Below are 22,889 nucleotides of genomic sequence, written 5' to 3'. Positions count from 1 at the left end.
AGACAACACAAAGATATAAAAGGCATCCAAATCGGCCAGAAGGAGGTCAAACTTTCACTCTTCGCAGATGACATGATACTCTATATGGAAAACCCAAAAGATTCCACCAAAAAACTTACAGAACTGATCCACAAGTTCAGCAAAGTGGCAGAATATAAAATCAAAGCACAGAAACTGGCTGCATTCCTATACACCAACAATGAAGCAACAGAAAGAGAAATCAAGGTATCAATCCCATTTACAATTGCACCAAAAACCATAAAATATCTAGGAATTAATCTAACCAAAGTGGTGAAAAATGTATCTATACACTGAAAACTATAGAAAGTTTATGAAAGAATTTGAAGAAGACACAGAAAATGGGAAAATATTCCATGCTCCTGGATAGGAAGAACAAATATTGTTAAAATGTCAATACTGCCCAAAGCAACCTACATATTCATTGCAATACCTATCAAAATAACACCAGCATTCTTCACACAGCTAGAACAATCTTAAAATTTGTATGGAACCAGAAAAGACCTCAAATGGCCAAAGCAATTTTGAAAAAGAAAACCAAAGCAGGAGGCATCACAATCCCGGACTTCAAGATGTATCACAAAGCTGTAATCATCAAGACAGCATGGTATTGGCACAAGAACAGACACTCAGATCAATGGAACAGAATAGGGAACCCAGAAATGGACCCACAAACATATGGCCAACTCATCTTTGACAAAGCAGGAAAGAATATCCAATGGAATAAAGACAGTCTCTTCAGCAAGTGGTGCTGGGAAAACTGGACAGCAACATGCAGAAAAATGAACCTGGACCACTTTCTTACACCATACACAAAAATAAACTCAAAATGGATGAAAGACCTACATGTAAGACATTTGTAATGATGTAAGACATCAAAATCCTCGAAGAGAAAGCAGGCAAAAACCTCTTTGACCTTGGCCGCAGCAACTTCTTACTCAACACGTCTCTGGAGGCAAGGGAAACAAAAGGAAAAATGAACTACTGGGGGCCTCATCAAAATAAAAACCTTCTGCACAGTTAAGGAAACAATCAGCAAAATTAAAATGCAACCCGACAGAATGGGAGAAGATATTTGCAAACGACTTATCAGATAAAAGGTTAGTAGCCAAAATGTATAAGAAACTTTTCATACTCAACACCCAAAAAAAACCCAAATAATCCAGTGAAGAAATGGGCAAAAGACATGAATAGACACTTCTCCAAAGAAGACATCCAAACTGCCAACCAACACATGAAAAAATGCTCAACATCACTCATCATCATGGAAATACAAATCAAAACCACAAAGAGATACCACCTCACACCTGTCAGAATAGCTAACATGAACAACTCAGGTAACAACGGATGTTGGCAAGGATGTGGAGAAAGAGGATCTCTTTTGCACTGCTGGTGGGAATGCAAACTGGTGCAGCCACTCTGGAAAACAGTATGTAGGTCCCTCAAAAAATTAAAAATAGAACTACCCTATGACCCAGCAATTGCACTACTAGGGTATTTATCCAAGGGATGCAGGAATGCTGTTTCGAAGGGGCACATGCACCCCAATGTTTATAGCAGCACTATCAACAACAGCCAAAGTATGCAAAGAGCCCAAATGTCCATCGATGGATGAAAGGATAAAGAAAATGTGGTATATATATACAATGGAGTATGACTCGGCAATCAAAAAGAATGAAATCTTGCCATTTGCAACTACGTGGATGAAACTAAAGGGTATTATGCTAAGCAAAATTAGTCAGAGAAAGACAAATATCAGATGACTTTACTCATATAAGGACTTTAAGACACAAAACAGATGAACATAAGGGAAGGAAAGCAAAAATAATATAAAAACAGGGAGGAGGACAAAACATGAGACTCTTAAATGTGGAGAACAGAGGGTTACTGGAGGGGTTGTGGGAGGGGGGATGGGCTAAATGGGTAAGGGGCATTAAGGAATCTACTCCTGAAATCACTGTTTTATTATATGCTAACTTGGATGTAAATTTAAAAAATTAATTAAATAAAAATTTTGGTCCTCTATGCAAGGTCACTCTGTTAAAAACATACAAGGGAAGGGGCAGAATGTAGGACATGTGGCTGTAAAGGCAGGCAGAGAACTGCCGTTTTTTATGAATGGTGTGTAATCAGGACAGGGAGTTGGGACTTCAACAGTAAGCCCGGGTTTCTGACCATTTTGCTCTAATGACTCTACCCTCCTCCCTGACAGGAGGAATAAAGAGATTATTTTTGGTTTACCCACTCAAGCCTTCTGCCTATTGCTTTCTGCTCTACCACTCAAGCAGTAACTCATCTTCCCCAATGAGGGACTCAGATTGTGGCCTGACTCCAAATACCCTGCCTATGAACCTTCCCAAGCAAGCCAAATCCAATCTCACTGTTGCATGTCTTTGGCCAGCCTTTGTCAGCACCTATGGTCCCATCTGTGGCTTCTCTTTCAGATAGGGTTTGAATTCTTTGAAAGCATCTTAGGTACCTACCATGTGCCAAGCATATGCCATGAATTATCTCATTTCATCCTAACTGCCCCGCAAATGGGTATCAGTAAACCTTTATTCAGATGAGAAAACGGAGTCATGTAAGTACTAGAAAAGGTCAAAAAGCCAACAATCAGCAGACGCAGAATTCCATTCCTTTCTACAGTATGCAGCACACACAGCTTACTAAATGGTAAGTGAATGAAGGGACACAAACACCATGAATGAGGAAGAACGCATGGGCACAAGTCAGGGCCTACACACCCAGCTCTAGACACTCTAGATAAACAGATCCTCTCACCTTCTCAGGCAATACAGGCTCCAATTAGAAGATTGCTAAAGGCTTTGTCCTTTCTTTCCCATCCACCAACCCTGACCTACCCCCACCAAAGAAATCAAATGAATCAAATTAACCTTCCCCAACACCTCCACCAAATACAACCCCATTACAAAGGTCATTTCCCCCGAGACCACTGGAGAGTATTTTATTTCAATGACTCGTACAAAACAAACCTTTACAAAAATACAACCCAGCTTATTTTTCATGGTCTCTTGTAGGTCAACCATCTTATACAGTATTCTACAAAAAAAAAGAGACAGCAACAGTTGAGTGTTTTAAGAAACAAACAAGAGAATCCAGGGATGTTCACTACCAGAAATGGACACTCAAAAGGCAGTAGCAACAGAACACTGTTCCAGATGGTGCAGTGCTAGCAGGAAGTAGGGCTATGCCACCAGGAGCTAAGCACCCTCTACCCTCAAGCAGCCAACAAATTAGAATCAGGGCCACAGAAGAGAAAGCCCAAAGAAGAAGAAAGGGTAACCAAGTGGACATCTTATTTGGATCTCCTTTAGGAGACTCCCTAGAAGATCTTGTTTTGCTGAAGCATTACCACACAGAACAAAACAAAAAGCAACAAAGATGACCTTAACACTGAGCACATCAAGGCCAGGACCACATCTTTATACCATCACTGGCATGGAGCCCGGTACATAGCAGACATGTAAGAAAACAAACAAAAGTTAGCCAAATAAACCATAACAACAATCATTACCACATGTTATTCAGTATTTTTCCTGTGAATGAACCTAAGCACCTTTCATATATCTTCATTAATACTTCATGGTTAACCCTGTGAGGTAAATTTATTATTAATCCACAGTGAGAGCTAAGAAAACTATCAATCAGGGAAGTGAAGTAACTTGTCTAAGGTTACACACCTTGTAAGTGGGAAGGCTAAGATTCTAACTTAAGTCTGCCCAAGTTCAAGGGCCATGGTCCTAACCGCTGTGCAGCAGAACCTTCCAACTGATTAAATGAAGGAATGGTGGGCAAGGCTACAGTACCATTGAGAAGGGGCTCTGGTCTAGGGTCTCAAACTACCCCACCATGCAATGAACACTTTGTCTGGCAGCATGTGACTCTGACTCAGGCTTCTTTACACCACAGTTCTCTCCTGTACCTCAGTCTTCCAGGCTACACAGTAGAAAGGGCAACTACAGCCCATTTCCAGCCCTCCAGACACTGGCTGCTGCCAAGAGAGAATATGTGCACACCTACATCAACCAAAACTGAATGTTGCATAAACTGCAGGTGCTGGCTTTGCTAACCTGCCACATCATACTGCAGGTGGTTGCCCATGTCAGTGGCTTAAGTGGTCCAAGGTGAAAGGGGTAGCTCTTGGCCAGTAGTGACAGCCAACAGAGGGACAACAAGACAACAGGTTAACAAAGGGCTCTGTAGCTGTCAGATGTTAACAAGTGACAGGCTTGAAATCTCCAGGCCTTTTTCTGCGAAGGTGGAAAGATGCCAAATGCCAGCACCCTGAGCTACCAAGTCTGCTGAGTGGCGAGGTGGCCCCAACAACACACTGACTAAGGCAGTGAGAGAGGATCTGACTCAGGAGGAATAAGGCAGCACTTCAGGGGATGGGTCTGAAAATTACCATCTAGCTGACTGAAGGAAAACAAGTCACCTATCACAGTAATCCTCCTTTTCTGATCTTCATTCTCACTCCCTCATCAAAATCCATCCAATGTAATGACCGAATGATCTTTCACACTGCAAGTCCAATCATCTTACCACCATGACTAACAACCCTCCAAAGGTTTCCCTGCTCTCCAGGTAAATACAAAACGACTTGTCACAGCTGATCAGGACTGCCCTCGCCAATCCCTCCAGGTTCATCTTGTATCCATCTCCTCTCACTTTCTGTGCTCTGACCACACTATTTCAGTACCTGACAGAAGTCACTTCTTTGTCACTCAACCCTACTCCGGAGCCCTTGGAAAAGATGGGCCCTCAGCCTGAAACACTCAACTTCATGTCCAGTTCTTCAGTATACACCTGTTTGTTCTTCACAATTTAAACCAAACATCACTTCCTCAAGGAAGCCTTCCCTGATAGCCTCTCAACCCCTGGAACAAGTCCTATTTCTCATGGTATCACATTCCTTTCTTTCAATGTACTTCTTACAACTGTAATTTTACATTTATGTATGTGATTATAATCTTATTAAAGTCTATGTTCATCAATACACTCTAAGCAGGAAGTGTGTATGACTTGGTCATGGCTATATCTCAGGGCTTACCATAGTGTCTGGAATGTAAAAGGTGTTCTACATATGTTTGTTGACTGAAAAAAAAAATTCTACAGAGAAGGGAAATGAGATTGTGTCCAAATCAAATGGTTCTGCTTAGAAAAGCTGTTCTTCCCTTGTGACCTTAAGCTAAACTATTCTTTCCCCTTTGCCCTCCTCTTTCCCAAATTCCTGATAGAAGTTACTGTCTATGTCCTGCCATCCTTCAGGCAGGTGGTAGCCATAGTGATAAGCTGGCCTACAGCCAAAAATAGTCTAAAAAGCTATCACCTTGTCTGAGTGCTCCAGACTTCCGAAATGAAAGTCCACAGCAAAGGCCCAGACAGAAACACAAAAACCTTTAATGAGTAAAGAGACTAACCCAAACAACTAACAGCTTCTTCAAGAACAAATGTTCCTCAGGGCAGGCAGTGTCCCCAAGTGACCCACCCAAAGGAAAAAGGAGAGGGGGAAAAGACCGACCGCAGGGGGCTAAAGCAGAAAATCCCTGAATAGGATTTTAAACATCACCTTTCACTCCTTGGATAAGGTGGAAAGCTGCCCAAACATTAAATATCAAAGTCTCCCTGATGAGGCAGCATCAGAGGAAGTCTAGTATGGCTCCAAAAAACATCACCAGAGCCTGAAAAAGCTCACATGAAGCTCAACTTAAAGCCCAAATTCATACGGAAGCAGGAGGGCCTTGTCCTCGCCCTTCTATTCTTAAGGGTAAGTGGGCAGGGTTGGGTAGGAAAAGTAGAAGCATTTACTGATAACTGCTTAGAGATAGGTACTTCAGAGACAGGGCTGGTAGTGAAAAACAAGGAGAAATAAATAAGCACATACACAGAGAGGCAGCTGAGCCTTGAGCAAGCTGTCCAACAGCTGGTGAATGGCAAGATCAAGAGCCAACAACTCAAGTCTGCCTGAATCCAAAGACTCTTCTCCTACCCCAGAGCTGCCTTTGTGGGTCACCCATGAGCCCAGCTCTGTTCCTCACCCCTTCGCCACCACCTTCCTAACCAGAATGGGAAATATAGTTCCAAAGAGCTCCCTGGGTAAGGAAAGGCTGTCTACCATGAGCACTCCTACCACAATAGGCAAGTACATACCTGAGGTCCACCACCATGCCCTAAGTACAGAACAGTTTGCTGCATGGAGGGGAGTTCATCATCTGTAGCTACAGGGATGAGGCTGGATTTTCTGAAAATTCCAAATGAGCCCACAGGGATTTAATCTCTGCCTTTTTGAGAACCCAGTGGCACTGGGTGCTTGGGATAGTAATCCTGCAACCCAGAGCACCTTATACCAAAGGATGGCATGTGCTCCATGGCACCATGAGAAAGCATCAAGTAACTGCAGGACAGAGAAGCCCAGATGACGTCTTCATACCTCGTTCAAGCTAGGCAGAAAGGGTAGCAACCCCATACCTGAACCATACACATCCACACAGCATTTCCTACAAGGTTAAGCACCCCTTCATTGTGCTATAGTTTAAGGTTAACCCTGCACTCATTTCAGGATCTGCCTCTTATCAAAAGTATGCCAGGTGATTATTATAATGATAACTATTATGCCATTATAATAACATTATTGCACTTTTTTCCTGCACTTGACATCTGTTGGCTGATAGGTTTAACTGGTACATAAGCAATAATTATGCAGTGCTCTCTTCTTTCCAACCAAGCCTCTAGTGTGACTGTTAAACTAAATCCAACTACAGCAAATGTCCAACCCAAGCAGCAGTGGGAAACATGACTCATCTAGGCTCAACCACCATGCCAGATAGGCTCAAACAGGTCCCTAAATGCTGGCACACGCCCCTGCTTCTGAGAAAGTGAGAGAATTTAGGGGAAAGACCAGCCAGCAAGTAATTTATTGTTGAAAACCCCAACAGGGCTAGAGGAGTCATACACAGGCCTCTGTATTACACAGGGACAAGCAGTACCAAATCACAAGGCCACACACCACAGCATGAGAAGCAGAGGCAAATGCAATTCTCCACTGGGAGTTCTCAAATAAATGGTTCTCAGCAATTCTGCCTGCTTCCCCACACACACTTCTTGACAACTGCTGGTAAAACTCGCATGAGAGAAAGAGGAAACAGAGGACTATCTTCAGGCCCCTATTTCGAAGCCGAAAAATCCATCAACCTGGCTGCTGGCCCTTCTTTATGCAGAGCCCACTAGGGGCTAGAATACAGTCTGGAGTCCAAAGTGAAGAAGCAAGTCCAACTTCCTGTCAGCAACCCCTAAATCTACCCATCACACTATGACAAACAAGGTAGAGAAAGATGTGACATTCTATGACTGCAGATCATCAATAGGCCTGAATTACACATTAGCCTTATGAAACTAAAGGTAACCCATGGTGAGGCTACATAAAAAATACACGTGATAAAACAAACCCCACCGGGAAACCAGGGCTGGCCTGCTTTGTTCTCTACCCTGTAATACACAGAGCCTTTTTTTTTTTTTTTTTTTTTTTTTAAAGGCAGAGAGGGGGCGGAAGGTTTTTGAATTTAAATTACCAGTGAACACTATAATCTATGTGCAAGGAGAAAAGGAACATTCAAGAGTGCCAAGTACAGGCTCTTGGGACATGTGTGGCCGAGGCAGTAGTAGCCTGCGGGGTTTTCTCCTTCAGCCTCAGCACGCTGCTCTCATTGTTTGAGAGCCGGCAAGCCAGCAGGCAAGGCCCAGGCAGCACAAAGGGGCACTGTCCCCTAGGTCTAGGGAGAAGATTACTCTCTCAGAAGCAAATTAGTATGAATCAACAAAGAATGAACAAGACTAATCACCCAAAGAAGGAACCCATCTAAGGAGGGGTTTGGAGAGGTATTACTAAGGTCAGTGACCAGATCGGTCTCACTCACCACTAAATTTCCATGGCCAAGCAGTAACTGACACATAGCAGGTCTTAAGAAAGAACTGTAGATTGAATGATAACCACAGACTCCATAGGTTGGAGCCAAATGATGACAGCTAGAATCTAACTGTTCCTACTGTGGTCTGCAAAGAATACACAAAAAGGTACCCAGAATTAAATGGAGTCTCTCTCAAATACACATTTCTAGTGCCCTAACAGAGTAACCAGTGTGTTTTGGCCAGAATACAGATATAGTCCTAAAAGTACAAGGCTGTGAGTAGAGGAAAAATGTGATTAAATGGTATAAAACATACACTGAATGCATACTGTGTGCATATCTGAAAACCCCAAGGAGTTTTACAGGTGAAGACATAGGAGGACAGAGATTAAATAACTCATCTGAAGTCTCATAGCTAATACATGGTTAAATCTGGTTCTATCTGATGGCTATCGCTAAAAGTTTCCACCATATTTCACCTTGACTTCCTCGAAGAGGTGAGGTGGCTTCCCAGCAATCTATAGAGGAAACAAGGTTCCTACCTGTCCACACAAATCAACTTGCTAGGCATGTTTCTTAGAGTTAATTAGTTAACTGGAACTACAACTTGATGGTCTCATCAATTTCATGTGCTTCAGAGAGCCCACTGGAACTTAAACCTAGGTGAACTGGCTAGGGTTCCAAACCCACAAAGCTGCCAGCCAGCGACACCCTGACTAAGCCATCAGCTGGTACCTATCTCTGGGGCAACACTCTTGGCATACTGCACCTGAGAGCTGGGGGAGGAAAAGACAATCCGAGCATGATCTCTATGTGTCCGCAGTAAGTTCCCTTGAGAGACTGCAGAAGAAGTACCAAGATCCTCTTCCACTCTGAGCTCTGTCTGTAATATACAGAATCCTCTTTGCAGGTAAACTAAGTCTGATTTAAGTAAAAATAGAAAAAGTAAAAAGTAAAAAATTTCTGCTTGGTCATTAGAAGCAACTAAGCCTTCCTTCCATGTTGCCCACTGCCTCTCTAGAGCTTTCAGAGATCTTTTACACCCATGACTTCGGGGGCAGCAGAGTAGAAAGGGCAAGATGATTTTCAGTGCTGTATTCTGCAGAGACCAGCGGTGACAAATAGCCAGTGTTTCTAACGGAAGTGATTACCCTGGACAAATGCAGGGGAAGCTAAGTAGTACTGAAACACAGTGGTCTCTCGGGACTGCCTGTTTATTTCACCTCTTATATGAGGACTTTTAACAGTTAACATTGGGTTTTCTCCCCAGAAGCTTAGGAAAGCTGATGATTCACCCAGGTGCACAACAGCTGCTGGGAAGACCTGTGGGAAGGGGCCACCCGGCAAAGGCAGGCTTTGTATGGTCAGAAGGGTCTCCCAGGAGTGCCCTACATGCCAAGCCATATGTTGTCAGGATATTAATCCAAACCCATCTTGCACACGTTACAATGTTTACTCTCTCTGGGATGTGGAGCATTAAATTATATCCAAGAACAACCTGAGTCCTTCTAGTTCTACTCCACCCTTACTTCTTTGCTAAAAAGATTTGTAACCTGGAAACAAAGCCCTCTGCTTAATAGCAGCAATAATACTCAGCAAAGAAAAGGAAACAAAACTGTTAATTCAAGCTTCCCTAAAAGATATGGCCCCAGTGGAGCCTTAGTTTACCCTAACTAGGAAAATGGAGAAACCTACTACTAACCACTTTTTTCCAGAGAGTCCTAAGGGGGAAGGCCCCAAATGAAACAGCTCTGGAAACCTCTAAGAGAATTCCAAAAAGGAAGACTACCTCACTGACATTAAGATCTAAAAGCAAGGGGTAGGAACATGAAGGCTACCTGGATTAGTCACAGCCCTACTCTGACAAGCTGTATGACCCTCAGTAAGTAATTCAGACTCTCCAAACCTCAATTTTTCACCTCTAAAAAATGGGGATGTTGTAAGAATCAGATAAGATATTTGAAAGCCCTGGGGCGCCTAGGTGTCTCAGTCAGTTAAGCATCTGACTTCCCCTCAGGTCATCAACTTGAGGTTCAGGAGTTTGAGCCCCACCTCAGGCTCTGTGCTGACAGCTCAGAGCCTGGAGCCTGCTTCAAATTTGGTGTCTCCCCCTCTCTCTCTACCCCCGTTTGCATGTGCACACATGCTCTCTCTCACAGAAATAATAAACTTTAAAAAAAAAACATATTTGGGGCACCTGGGTGGCGCAGTCGGTTAAGCGTCCGACTTCAGCCAGGTCACGATCTCGCACTCCGTGAGTTCGAGCCCCGCGTCAGGCTCTGGGCTGATGGCTTGGAGCCTGGAGCCTGTTTCCGATTCTGTGTCTCCCTCTCTCTCTGCCCCTCCCCCGTTCATGCTCTGTCTCTCTCTGTCCCAAAAATAAATAAACGTTGAAAAAAAAAAGTTAAAAAAAAAAAAAAAAACATATTTGAAAGCCCTTTAAAAACATGAACATACGTGAAGCCTGACTGTTATTCCCAAGACTTCTGGTAGAGAAAGCCTAAGACACTTCTGTGAAACAAAGAAACAAGGCTGTCACCTCCAAGGGACAGTCTACAGTAACTGGTTCTAGGTGTTTACAGAGAGCACACAGTGAGGGCAGAGTGACATGTTAAGAGGAGGCCATACCTGGGTCTATCCAGTGATATTTGAAAAAATACTAACAGAGACTTCTGGGAGGCTCAGTTAGCTAAGCATCCAGACTCTTGATTTCAGCTCAGGTCATGATTTCATGGTCATGAGATCAAGCCCCACATAGGGCTCCTCACTGAGCATGAAGCCTGCTTATGATTCTCTCCCTCTCTCTCTCCCTCTGCCCTTCCCACACGCACACGTTTTCTTGCTCTCTCAAAAAAAAAAAAACCAAAATGAAAACAAAAAACAAAAAACTAACAATATATGCACAAAGCTTGTATACAGTGAAAAATAAGTCTCCCTCCTCCCCTACTCCCCAGCCACCCAGGGCCCCTCACCAAAGACAACCACTCTTCAGTTTCTCATGTATTCTTCCAGAGGTAATCAATCAGCTTGCTTCAGTCTCAGATGGAGATACCACTGGTGGCAACACTTTCAGGACTAAAACGTAAGTTTGCCAAGCAACTAAGCTATGCCAGAGGCCCTTAGGGACTATGAAAAGAACAGGGCAGGGGCGCCTGGGTGGTTCAGTCGGTTAAGTGTCCGACTTCGGCTCAGGTCACGATCTCGCGGTCCATGGGTTCAAGCCCCGCGTCGGGCTCTGGGCTGATGGCTCAGAGCCTGGAGCCTGCTTCCGGTTCTGTGTCTCCCTCTCTCTCTGACCCTCCCCCGTTCATGCTCTGTCTCTCTCTGTCTCAAAAATAAATAAAATTAAAAAAAAAAATTAAAAAAAAAAAGAACAGGGCAGCCAGAGGGTAAGATATTGCCTTGCAAAAGCCTCCACGAAGGTACAGATTTCCTCCTGGCTCTTATGCTACTTTGCCCCCTGGCCAACCACATCTAGGCAATAATTCTGTACAATATGCTTCCCTTTCACGTATGCCAGTTCACCCAGAACTCCTCCTCAGAGAAGCCATTAACAGGAATGATCCCTGGGACGTTATATCAGGCTGACCACCAGGCCCTTAGCAGGAGACAAAAACAAGAACAACCATCAAACTTGCCTCGGCAGAGGCCGGGCAATAGGGCAAAAATCATACAAGTCTCTAGGTCATCATCTTTCTAGGGACAGAATGCAAGAGGGGCGCCTGGGTGGTTCAGTCAGTTAAGCGGCCGACTTCGGCTCAGGTCATGATCTCGCGGTCCGTGAGTTCGAGCCCCGCATCAAGCTCTGTGCTGACAGCTCAGGGCCTGGAGCCGGTTTCGGATTCTGTGTCTCCCTCTCTCTGACCCTCCCCCGTTCATGCTGTGTCTCTCTCGGTCTCAAAAATAAATAAACGTTAAAAAAAAAAAAAAAAAAAAGAATGCAAGGGAGGATGAAGCAAAACACAGGTGGTCTCTGAAAGACTTGACTCAAAAGACTAAGTGACTACCCATAGAAAATTACAAGACACCCTTAACCAAAGCTAGGCTTTCAACAAAACTCCCTCAAAGGCTTTCAAGTTCTATCTTCTGCTCCCTTTCTTCTTCTGTAAGGAATTTAAATATGTCACAAATGGGTAGCCTCGATGTCAAATCTGGACCAGATATGTACTCTGGTATTCCCTGGGGATTTCATATAAAAATCTGGACTTTTGGCTTCTCTTGTAATAGGAGATGATGACACTAGAGCCACACTCACTCATGACAACAGGCTGAGTAGCAACTGCTCCCCATGAACACATGAACACTCCAGTTTGACACAGGCACACCGTTCCATGTTGCTCACACTGACTGTTCCCTACCTGGCCCTGAAAACACCTTTGAGTTGGAGACCCCTGGCCAGTGACCAACACGGGAGGCTGATAAATTGGTAGGCACATCAGCTGACAAAGAGCAGGACTCTCTCATTCACAAGTACTTATGAAACACGCTCTACATGCCAGGAACTGTGCTGGGGGCTGGTACACAAAGAGGAATGAGGAATGCGTTTTCTGCCCCCACCCCCAGCTCTGGGAATTTCTAACCCTGGTGGGAAGGTAAGACTTACACAAAAGGCTCTGGGAGTTGAGCATGCCAGTCTCACTGTGACTAGTGTTCAAGGAATGCCTCAGCAAAGAGTTGGGAACTGAACATGACTGTTACCATTTCTCAGCTTTCATATATCCCTTCATTCAACTAGCATTTATTGGTGTCCATGTTATACTCAGCATTATGCTGGAGATATAAAATAAGCACAGGCCATGTCCTTGAGAAGCTCATATTAAATAAGAGGCAAAATAACTAACCAGGGTAAAGTATGCTAAATTCTATAATCAAAGTGTTGCTATGGGGATACAGATGAGGAGGTATGACACAAGACTCACTGAAGAAGGCAGCTGTGAAGCTTAAGTAGGAAACTAAGGAGAGGGGACTCTGGGCAAAAGCACTGGCTGAGACACTAACAGGAGTCATGTTTAGAGGATCACGTGGACCAGTTTATCAAGAGCAAAGGGTACATGTGGGTAACAATGGAGAACATAATTAAAGTGGTAGGACAAGGATACACCGTGATAGGCACAGAACATCAGGACAACTAACATATTTGGAATTTATTCAGCAGCAGCCAGGGGGTGCCACTGACGGCTTTTTAGAAAGACTCTTCTCCAATCAGGACTACATTTAGGAAGACTGCAAAGGGCAGTGGTACACAATGTCCTAGAGGAACATTGCATATAGGGTATAGAAGGAGGCTCCCATAAGAACTCAGAAGCAGAAAAACAAGGGAAGCAATAAGACTACATCAGAAAGATACTGCACAGGCTTGCCAAAAAATCTAAGACAATAGCATTTCTCTGAAAAGACTCCTCAGTTGTTTTCTTTTCTTTTTCTTTTTTTTTTTTTTTTTTTTACCAATTCAGACCAGTCTTCCCCATAAATAATAAGGTTTTACCCTATTTGTTTCATTCAGAGATGTAAGGCACAATCTACAATTATGGTACTCAGGTTTTGTTTAAAAATCAGCTTGAGATCAATATAAAAACGGGTAATAGCTTCAAGGGCTTTTTCCCCACTCACACCCCCACTGCTACACTGAACTAGTTGTCAATCTCAAAGAGAGTCAACTTGAACACAAAATCCAGGTGAGTGTATTTGACTGTGCCTCCCTGACCTTGCACAAGGACCAGAAATGGGCATACAAATCAGAAAAAAAGCTGTGACAGAAGTCAAAGTTCCCGTAACAAGCTAATTGCTTCATGTCTAGCTGAAGAGAAGGCAAGAGATGAAGAAAACATACTGTCAGAGGGCCCCAGGCAGACTCTGGACAGCCAGCCCTGCTCCATTACATCCCCATGTCAGACAATGGCCAGGAAACAAGGCCCACTAGCCAGGGCAGCCAATTAAAGACAGCACCAGAAAGGTGAGAACTAAGCCAAGTAAGAAAGAAGATGGCAGAGACGCTTCAAAGTTCCCTGCTATTCATGACTTTTAGTTATTCAGCATGAGCTAGCTGTGACTAATGATATGAATAATCAACCAACAAAGGAGACAGACAATGATGTGATGGTTAAGATAATACTCACTTGGTCAACCCAACTTATCCTATAACCAAGTCTTGGGTCAAGAAATAGAAACTACAGTTGTTTTTTTGTTTTTTTTTTTTTATACATTTAATGCTCTTTTTTTTTCAACGTTTATTTATTTTTGGGACAGAGAGAGACAGAGCATGAACGGGGGAGGGGCAGAGAGAGAGGGAGACACAGAATCAGAAACAGGCTCCAGGCTCTGAGCCATCAGCCCAGAGCCTGACGCGGGGCTCGAACTCCCGGACCGCGAGATCGTGACCTGGCTGAAGTCGGACGCTTAACCGACTGCGCCACCCAGGCGCCCCAAACTACAGTTGTTGACATGACTGAAAATACAGAGAGGAAGCGCTTTCCATTCGTATTCTCTCAATCCTCAAGACAGCTTCAAGAGTAGCTATTACTATTCCCATTCTACAGATCACGAAATTAAGGTTTAGAGAAAATAAGTAACTTGTCCATGATCTGACAGCTAGTAAGTAAACAGCAGAGTATGAAACCAAGTGAGCGGATTCCAGAATTTTTTAAACCTCTCTGACATACCATTCATCCCCTCACTCTTTTTTAGTGATGTATTACAGATTTTCTTGGATCACCAGATAAGGTCCACTGGTGCATTGGCCCCATTCTTTACAGAACACACTCAGAACAGCCTGGCCTGAGCACTTTTTCTTTGTTTCTAAAATAGGGGGAAACTTCGTATCTATTTCCTCTGGGGTAAGATCAACAGGAAACTCACTTGAACATGAATGGGAAAGAAATCAGCATGACAGCCAAAAACCTCACCAGTGAGGGTTCTAAGATAAGGAATAAAGCAGTCAGTGGAGGTGGAGCCTTCTCCTTCCTTGCAGACTTTTTTCCCCTCCCTGGAGATTTTTTAACTGCAACAGCATCCTGCATCTTTATAAGGCTTTAAATAATGTTAACAACTTCTATGGCCACCCTCTGTGAACCCTCTGGCTTGAGTCTCAGCTCTGCCAGTAATATCCTGATGGTTCTAAAAAAGGTATATAGCCCGTTTCACTTCACTGGAGTTCAATTTTGTCATCAGTAAAGCAAGAAGTCACCAAATCCAAAACTCAACCACTGGAAGATGACAGAACCTGAAGGCTATCTACTGACTCTTCACTCACCTAACCACAGTCATTCCTTGGATCTGAAACAGACCCAGCCCTGATGTTTCCAATAAAATTGATAAAAAGACCCCTAGAATGATCTCTTGCAACCCATAAATACCATGATTTCAGACTTGAGCAGCTGGGCCCAAGGACAGAGACTGTGCTTCAGGAATACAATCAAACCCACTTCCCCATGACTAGGGATGGGGAGAGTCAAAAAAAAAAAAAAATCAACCTTAAATACCTTGCTTAGGAGCTTGCCCCTTAAGTTTCCAATGTCTACTACCCACTGGATTCAAAGTGTGGCCAATCAATGCTGTCTGTATCGACTGTCCTACTTTATGTTACTTCCATTGAACTGAAACCTGCTAGTTTTCTTGAGTATGGTCAGATGGCTGCTGACCCCTTTGGTCAGATGGCTGCTGACTCCCCTTGGGAGCCTCACAGAAAAGAGAGAGGCAAAAGCATGAAACTATATACAGACATAAAGACATGCCCATTTAAAAGTCCACTGGTATGAGCCTTCCTCACATGACTTGAGAGGCATCTGTGATTCTTCTTTCAGTTTCTATAACTCCTTCCTGTCCTAAGGCAGAAGAGGCACACTACTTGCAAAAAGGCAAGTAGCAGGACATGGATCAGTTCACTGATGTGATATTCCTCTGCCCGGAATGATAACAGATAATGAAAAGGCACACCCACACCCTCAGTCAAGACACAGCCAGCAAGCAGACCTCAGAAACATACCCCTTCCCATTTTTCTGTGGATAGGACTGTGACATGGGCTAAACATCAGACAGTACCCAAAGGCTCCAACTTCTGGTACAGCAACACGTGAGCCAACACAGCAGACACAGCTGGGAAAAAAGAAGGCCAAGGAGGCATCAGAGAAACAGATGGTAAATGGAACACCTCAAAAGTCCCAAGATTTGGAGGAAAAGAATAACAGTAAAGAGTAATTCCAGCTGCTTTAAAGAAGTCCAGGAAAAATTATTCCTCCTTCCACCTCCACACATAGTCCATTTCTTCTCCAATTCTCTCAACAGCATTAGGTTTTGAACCAGACAACATGGAATAATTTCAGAAAGGGACAAAACAACTTCTGCTCTGAATTATTAGGAATAGCAGTAAGAAAAATAGAAATGAGATTCTTACTAATCCTCATGTTTACAAGCATCTAATGGCCAAGGAGTTTCCTGAGCCTGCTACAGACTTTATGCAACAGGCTCAGCGATTAGAAACAGCTCACCTGGTTGGCAGATGGAACTAGGAGGGACATATTCACAGCTTAGACCCTCCTAAAGGCCAACTAGCTCAAATCTTTCCATGAAAGCCCTTAGCTATTGCTAGCCATCTCATAAGAAGTAAAATCAGACTAGGGGCGCCTGGGTGGCGCAGTCGGTTAAGCGTCCGGCTTCAGCCAGGTCACGATCTTGCGGTCCGTGAGTTCGAGCCCCGCGTCAGGCTCTGGGCTGATGGCTCAGAGCCTGGAGCCTGTTTCCGATTCTGTGTCTCCCTCTCTCTCTGCCCCTCCCCCGTTCATGCTCTGTCTCTCGCTGTCCCAAAAATAAATAAACGTTGAAAAAAAAAAAAAATTTAAAAAAAGAAGTAAAATCAGACTAGGTGACAGGGACACTAGCCCTAAAGCATCCCATGCTGGAAAACTCAGCGAGCTCTTCAATAGCAGGATCTCTTTCCCACTTTAGTGTCCTCAACATCTTTAATTGGGCCTGGTACCTAGGAGGCCCTTGTGAAAAGAAGGTGAATGGTCAAATGTCCTGCTGATGACAACAGACTCCTGGTGAGAGAAGGATAGCATTCAACAACAGAAATCACTTTGGAGTCAAACTGGGTTTTAAGATCAACAAACTTTTTGACCTTGGTCACATTACTTAACCTCACTGAGCTTATTTCTTCATCTGTAAAATGGGGGAACACCAACGATTTTATAAGGCTGATATCAAGTATGCATGAGATAAAGTTCTTCCCTGGGAGAACTCTCGCCCTGGGGCGCCTGGGTGGCTCAGTCAGCTGAGCATCCGACTTTGGCTCAGGTCATGATCTCATGGTTCCTAAGTTCGAGCCCCACGTCAGGCTCTGTGCTGACAACTCGGAACCTGGAGCCTGTTTCAGATTCTGTTTCCCTCTCTCTCTGCCCCTCCCCTGCTAGCACTCTGTCTCTATCTCTCTCTCTCTCAAAAATAAATTTTTAAAAAAAAAAATTTTTTTTTGAACAAGTAAAAATAAAGTTTTCCCCCTTTCACTAGTCTGGTGGTTGGTGTGGTAATAGCTGGTCTTCTAGATGTAAAACACGCCTTGGTGGCTGTTTTAGACCATGTATTTTCAATGAAGACAGTATCACCCCACTGCAAGGTGGGGGGGGATTGATTCTTGGGTTAGAAAAATCTTAGATATTTTAAGTTTATGGTCTTCCAAAGGGCCACAGTACATAAACGGATACATAGAGTATCTGTGGTATTAAAATTTCACAGGGGGCGGCAGGGACGGGGGGGACAAATGGAGGGGGGTGTCTCAAAAGGTGATAATGAACAAAAGGTTGACAATCACTTCATTAGATGTCTGAAGAGCTGACCCAGTTCCTTTAAGAACCTGACCATGCTGGCACCATGATCTCACAGGTCCAATCTCTAGAAATAAATGTTTGCTGTTTAAGCACCCAGTCTATGGTGTTCTGTTACAGCAGCCCGTAACTAAGAAGCTTCTCCATGCCTAAAACACCAAAATCAAGGGCACTGTAAGCAGAACAAGGACAGACTTAGCCAACCAACACAATCACACCATTCTCCATGTGCTGCCTGGTGGAACCCGAAGGAACTACAAGTTTGAGCTGAACATAATTCTTTTGCTCCTGGATTCTGTCTCCAAGGTGGAAAATAGCACAAGAATGGATGCCAGGTGTAAGCCCTTCCTAAGTCAGTAAAATTCTGGGAGATTCTTCACATGTGTCCTGAGCAGCTTCTATCTTTTACAAGGTTTTTATCTCAAACTCAATTACTGTTGATGCTAGGAATCAGGGATTACCCAAAGCCCACCTGAATGGCAAGGGGCTATTCTCCTCCTCCTCTACCCAGCAGTGAAGCCCTTGGTGAAAGAAAATGAAGAAAATGGTAGGATATTGCCCCTTCAGACCACATGTACTTAAAACAAGAAGCTCTATGTTGTGAAAAACTAAGGCCTCCAGCTTAAGGCTAACTCAGAGAAGAATAAAGTATTCATCCTTGTTCAGAAAGAGAAAAGATTAGCCTCACAAGGACAGGTCTCCAAATTGACACCAAATCCCGGAGTTAGAGATGCCTGTGCTACAGAGCGTGGTCTAAGAGCCAGCTGAGGCCCCAGAGAAAAATCCCCAGGAACACATGACCAAGGGGCTAGCATTGTAAGAATGGTCAGATTAGCTCTCCTGAAAAGAGGCTTACTCCAAGAGACTGGCAGACAGCCTCTGCAGCACAACTTGACTCACTTGGGAAAGGACAGAAAATGAATCAAAAAGAAGACAAGAAGTAGGATGAGGTCAGAGCATGAATCCACAAAGATAATGAACAGAAAACTGGAAGGCACATACCTATTTGGAAAAAGGTACAACATGCCTTTAGAGACTCATTTTTCAAAAAATATTCTCATTAATAGCAAATCTTCAATCTTTGATGGCATAAATATTTATTGTATTTCTGGGTCTTTAATGTGTTCCATTCATTTAATCACTCTTCCAAGTAAGTATCTGAATTTTTTTAAAGGATTTTACCTTTAAGTACAGTAATCTCTACACACAACATGGGGCTTGAACTCACAGCCCCAAGATGAGTCGGATGCTCCACCAACTGAGCCAGCCAGGTGCTCCAAGATTCCCATTTTTAGGCAGTGGAAAACTGAGCCTAAGAGGTGACTTGTCCAAGGTCATATGGCTAATAAGTGATAGACTCAGATTCAAAACTAATGTTCACCACACACCAAAAATGTATTATGTCCACTTCAAAAGAACTGTTTACTCATCCGAAGACAAGCTAGCTAACAAGGTTGCTTAACCATACCATTCGGGGTTAAAAAAAAAAAAAAAAAGTATAGTATTATGTATTAATGAAATCGATCGCTAACATAGTTCAAAAATGTCTCTGAAAACTATTTCAGATGTGGATTTTCAAAACTGCTTTGGACAGCGACATCACTTAAGTGATAATACATATACCACTCTAAAGGAAGACAACACTCAAGAAGTGCTAGCATGTTTGTTACAAAACCCATTTTGTTGCTTTTCAGTTTTGCTTAATTAGATTTTGTGTGTCAGTGAAACACACCAGGGCTCAAAGTTGTCCTCTGTAGAGAACTGAGTAATAAATAGCCTTCAAAGACATCAGGGAAGGCAAAGAAAGCAGGAATCCAAGAACAAGACAACTTTTCATTCTGGGTTACCACAGCTGTACTAATACATCCCCCATTCCCACCATCTGTAAAATGGGGGCAATAAGCCTTTTCTGTAGCCAATTTTATCATAACAACACATGTATCAATTAGCATATTAAATTCATTAAATAACCCAAAGAAAAGCCAAAATAAACCCGACGTGGCAACACCCTCTTAAAAACCTAAGGGCCATGTTCTCAACTGATCCATGTTACACAAACATCAAACCTAATATCCTCCTACCCCAGCTATCAAAATCCTATCCAATCCCCAAATGTGGCTATATTTTCATCAGAAAATAAAGTTTGGGTGCTGTGAGAGGTAAAAAGACACACCAATATATACCAAAACATCTTTCACACTGTCCAAACACTCTTAGTGTTTACAAACACATCACTTTCTTTTGTTAGCAAACCTGGAGGATTCGTTCTTCTGCCTACCCACTCTGGGTTAATCCTCCAAAGCAGTTTGTGGTTTTGTTTTACTGAGGTCAGAAAGCCAGATGGGCTTGAATCCAACTGACCACATACCGGTGGGGGGGGGGGGGGGCATCAACCGGTCCTCTAGCTTCTACTGTGAAAAGAAACCCCACACTGGCCTCTCTGGTGCCAGGCATTTCCTGACTCCTGTTCTTTCCCCGCCAGAACCCCATTTCAGGGGCTCAAATGTCAGTGGATTCCCTCCAGTCTTCTGAAGCGGAGAATCTCAAGGCAAGGATTTCAGGACCACGTGAATCAGAAACGGCGGGGAAGCACTGAAGGTGCCCATGCTCCACTTTAAATGAAATCAGTTACTAAAGCCCAGGGATGTACACAACTTCTTAGTTGATTTGAAAAACAACAAAGTCTGTAACCTGTACTTCAAAGGCAAGTCTTCGACCTACCAGGAAAAAGGAAAACACAAGATAGGAGTGGAAACACGACGCGAGTAGAGGGCAATTCCATATGGTGAATTCTTGGCCTCTGCCAAGAACCAGAATTTCAACAAAGGAGCAGTTAAGTGCAGAAACTGAGGGTGGGAGAAAGGGAAGAGATGCAGAATCAAGAGCTAATCTCGGAATCCCCACCGCCTCATCTGGCACTTAATAAGAATTACTGGAAACTCTCTGAGCACAAAAGGTAGGGAAGGCGACTCCCGGGCTGAGGCCAGGGCCCACTTGGACGTCCCGTTTGGGAGGGACGAGATGTGCGTGTGACGGGGACAGGGAGGGGATGTGTAGGGACCCCGCAACAGTGCTGGGAAGGCGCCGGGGCCGCTGGTGGGAGGAGGCTCGGACAGTGCCCTGAGCCCCCCGCGCAGCTCCAGAGCCGAGTGGCCCTCACCGCCCCTACCTTCGGCTTCCCGCCCGGCAGCCGAGGGACAGACACAACCCCCACAATTCCAGGCGGCTACAGCAGCAACCAGCTCCCCATGCGCAGACGCCGCAGCGACCTTCCGAATCTGTGAGCGCGCACTTATTACGCCACTTCCCACCTCACCCAATTGCTGCCTTCCAGGACGACGAGCGGCCGCCTCCCTTCCTTTCCTGCTCTCGTAGCTCTTAAGCCCCGCCTCTCTCTCCCCCGCTTGTTAAGTCCCGCCCACTAACGCACACGTGATGAGGTTAGTTTTCAGCTGTAACCCTCCGCCAGCGTGAGACATCTGAAGGAGATCCCCGCGGGGCTGATTTTGCTTCCAAGCTCGACCAAAATGGGACTTAGAAGTTTCATTTCTGATTTTCCAATACTGTAATTTCTTTCTAGCGGAAGGAACATCAGAAGGAAACCAGCGGGCATGAGAAGTAGAAATAAATTAAGCTGTTGCCACTCAGTGTGGAATAGATAAATCCGAGACTCTTAAGCTGTAAATAGTCCTTTGAAAATTCGGGCAGAGAGGTCACCTATAAGTCGTCTACTTTATATGCTTATGTATTGTGTGAATTAAAAACGACCAATTATTTTCAAAGTACCCTACAGCTCAAATGCTGCTAGAGCACTGAATATCTTATATGTGCCAGGTGTTGCATATATGTATTTTCTCAAAACTTCCTGAGATCAGAACAGCCATCCGTTTTTTATAGGTGGGGAAGCTAAGACTCAAAGAAGTTGAAGAACTTGTACAAAGTCATATAGTCAGGAAGTGGTAGAACTGGGAATGTAAGCCAGATTTGAGTGCCTCCCAAAGTCCTGTTCTTTTTCCATGATAAGACCTTCCCCTTGACCAGAGTAGTTTAACCTGCTTAGTAAAATGGAGTGCTCCCTCAGGCCCTGAGAGTCCAGACACAGTGATTCCTGGTCAATTATGAGTGGAGAAAAGTACAATCCAAACAAGCAGTGACTTCCCCCGAAAAAGTATTCCCCAAGAGCAATCCACCTGTCTCAAGTTTGTGTTTTTTTTCTTCCATTTTTGAGGTATAATGTGGGCTTCTAGCAGTTAATATACTTTCTTGATTATGTTTACTTCAAACAGATGGGAAATAGCACCCATGAGCAAACTTCGGTTTGCCTGGGGAAGGAGAACAAGCCTCCGGGCAATAGTGGAGTGGGTAGTGTCAGTTTTTAAGAAAGGTCTACATAGGACACTTCCCTAGGACTGAGTGGGAAAGGACAGAGAACAGTTCACTTTTTCCATGGAACACCCAAGAGGCTAGCAAGAGTAGCCCAGCAATAATTCTAGCTTGTGTCACTTCCTAGTAGCATGAGGATAAATAATAAACGTTCAACAAATATCTATTACATCAGTGATAAATTACAGAATGAACATATAAAGTACAATCAAGCCTGACACATGTTATAAAAAGATACTAATAAAGTGCTACGAGAGTATTATGCTTATAAATAGAATAAGCTCAAATCTTATAATAGAATGAATAAATGCATGGGCCAAGAAAAGAGTCCAGCTGGACACAAAGCTGCCAACACTCATAGGAACCTGGCTGCCTTCTTGGGACAGCTCTAATCAGTTGATGTGTAGGGGAAAGAGAAATTCTGAATCTCCCCAGGCCTCAAAACGTTGAAAAGACCTGAGAACCTCCTTCCCAGGAGAATTAGCTCTGATCTCAAGTCTTCTCAGCTGCTAAAATCAGTGTGCAGGACTGGGCCTAAACAGCCCCTACTTTCATGGCCCCCAAACAAGAAGAACCACTGTAAAGGTGGGAAGTTTGAGGTCCAGGGATGGTGGGATGGTGGGTGGTGGGATCACAGAAATCTCTTCTCTGTTTCCATGTATTACTCTTGGAATTGAGCAGAAATAAGTTTAAATTTTTCTTTTAAATAAGTAAATGACAAACAAAAAGCCACCTCTTCTTGCAGCTC

At 43.8% G+C, this 22,889-nt stretch overlaps 1 protein-coding gene across 1 annotated transcript in view; it reads right to left on the bottom strand.

The window, feature by feature from the left end:
* Positions 1–21,076, bottom strand: part of SIL1 (SIL1 nucleotide exchange factor) — a 217,241-nt gene extending 196,165 nt beyond the window's left edge. Inside the window, exon 1 of the mRNA XM_086702928.1 lies at positions 20,928–21,076. The gene's annotated coding sequence lies outside the window, so the exon portion shown is untranslated. The remainder of the gene's footprint in view (positions 1–20,927) is intronic.
* Positions 21,077–22,889: the final 1,813 nt, after the last annotated feature.

This window comes from Puma concolor, chromosome A1 (genome assembly GCF_028749965.1).
Source record: "Puma concolor isolate L17-30 chromosome A1, mPumCon1.1.hap2, whole genome shotgun sequence".
NCBI classification, from domain to species: Eukaryota; Metazoa; Chordata; class Mammalia; order Carnivora; family Felidae; genus Puma; species Puma concolor.
Note: the sequence above shows the minus strand (reverse complement) of the source record. Positions and strands in the feature narration are given on the sequence as shown.